Source organism: Tupaia chinensis, unplaced genomic scaffold (assembly GCF_000334495.1).
Source record: "Tupaia chinensis unplaced genomic scaffold, TupChi_1.0 Scaffold000622_1, whole genome shotgun sequence".
NCBI classification, from domain to species: domain Eukaryota; kingdom Metazoa; phylum Chordata; class Mammalia; order Scandentia; family Tupaiidae; genus Tupaia; species Tupaia belangeri.
This window is the reverse complement of record NW_006160142.1, coordinates 6358710-6360515: the sequence shown is the minus strand read 5'-3', so window position 1 is coordinate 6360515 and position 1806 is coordinate 6358710. Positions and strand designations below refer to the sequence as shown.

The 1806-nt window shown below is 58.5% G+C and overlaps 1 long non-coding RNA gene across 1 annotated transcript; it reads right to left on the bottom strand.

The window, feature by feature from the left end:
* Positions 1-215: 215 nt before the first annotated feature.
* Positions 216-1372, bottom strand: LOC106736047 (uncharacterized). The gene is made up of 2 exons (XR_001371180.1): positions 1103-1372; positions 216-295 (listed from the first exon to the last, which is right to left on the bottom strand). It is a non-coding gene; the product is annotated as an uncharacterized LOC106736047 (long non-coding RNA).
* Positions 1373-1806: the final 434 nt, after the last annotated feature.

Genomic DNA, 1806 nt, shown 5'->3' with positions numbered 1-1806 from the left:
CCGCTCCCTCTCCCGGAGCGAGGAGGCTTCGGGCGCGCCAGCACCCGCGCGCGCACGCCTCACTGCACCTGCGGGCTCTGGCCCCCGGGAGGGGTTCTCGGGGGGGTCACCCCGCCTTTTGAATCAGGGATCTGCATATCCAAACACTGATTACCCAGTTCGCTCACTTAAGTTTGCAGTGCGCGGGGCTTCGCAGAAGGCAGCAGGCAGCAGGATTTATTCTGTGACAGCGTTTATTTGACCGGCAACCCGGCTAAGCTTTGCCATCGCCGTCCTTGGATCCGAAACTGACAGTCTATATCCAGGGTAAGAGAGAGGGGAAGAAAGAAAGATGTTTTTGTATAAGTCATCCAATTCATGAAAATAATCCCCAAACTAAACCAAGTTTGGTGTTTTTGTTTGGTTGTTTTTGTTTTTTCAAATGTTCAATTTCTCCCCCTTTTTCCTTGCAGAGTCATCTCCCTAAAGATATTAAATATGTCTTAAATACTGGTTGGTGGCTGCTGATAGCATTTGAAAGAACATTTACTGTTTCCTCATTAAGCCAGGGTGAATAAGCAATGGTTATTGTTTAGATGCTCTAATTAGTTGTCATGCGTGCGTTTAAAATTCATATCCTCCGTTAATCTTCTCTTCACAGAGAAAACCATAAAGACCTTAGCAGCTCTCACTAAATCAGTTAACTCCAATCGCGAGCGTCATAGATTTTCTGAATCGGAAGAAACCAGGCACTAGTGCAGTTGGAGGGAGGTGAGCGCTCTCTACAAACACTTCCCCGTCCAGGAGAAATTAAATAATTAACAAGTGGTAGAAATCGTGTACCCCTCCCCCCAGGGAGATATGCGCCAGTACGGGGTCCCCGGGTGACCTCGGGCCCTCTTTCACCCGGCCCGGAGGCGTGATCGCCCGCGGGATCCCGGGGACAGCGACACCCCCAACCCACAGCCCCACACCCCCGGGAGGCAGCCGCCGGGGTCTGAGGAATCCCAACCCCAAGGGACACGCTGGCCCGCGCGCACTGCCGCCCTGGAGGTGTCCTGCACTCCTCCCACTCCTGATCCAGCCTCGCCGGCGGAGCATCCCCGCTCTCTCAGCCTCTAACCTCTGCTGCCAGCGGGCGCCGCGGGCGCGTCCCGGATGCCTCACCGGCGAGCGAAATCTTCTGTCTGCCCTCCTCTCGCCTCCCCGCCTCCCGCACGCGGGGATGGGCTTCGTCACTCGGGCGCCCCGGGAGACAGGTTCTTCCCCCAGCCGGGCTCCGGGGGCGGGGCCACAGCGCCGCTTTCGGAAACCGAGGCGGCGGGTTACTAGGCGAAAACGCCGCGCTTGGAAACGGCGACGCCCGGGAGCGCGGGGACCGCCCCTTGTCTCCCCGCCGGGTGGCTCCTTGCCCCGATGCATCCTGGGAAGTGTAGTCCTCTCTGCGCCGGCCTGGGCGGGGAGCCTGCGGGGCGGACCACAAGTCCCAGGATTCCGCCCGCCCAGAGGACTTGGGGGAGGCCGCTGAGGGCGTCCGCGGGCGTCCGCGGGGCTGCGTTTCCCGGCTCCGGCAGAGAGCGCTCCCCAGGGCAATTGCTTGCGGGCGCCTGCGTTCCCTAGTGACAGACTGCGGACCGGCGCGCGGTGTCTGTGTGCAGTGGGAGTGAGATATCTCCACGGCCCACCTCAAGAACTCCTCTTGGACCGTCCTTGAAGCTTTCTGTACGCGACCTTTCTGTACCCATCCTCACCATTCTGTAGCCAAGTCATGCTCAAGTTTGTTTCCTACTTCAGTTTTCCATTGTATTCCCACGGATTCGAATTTGT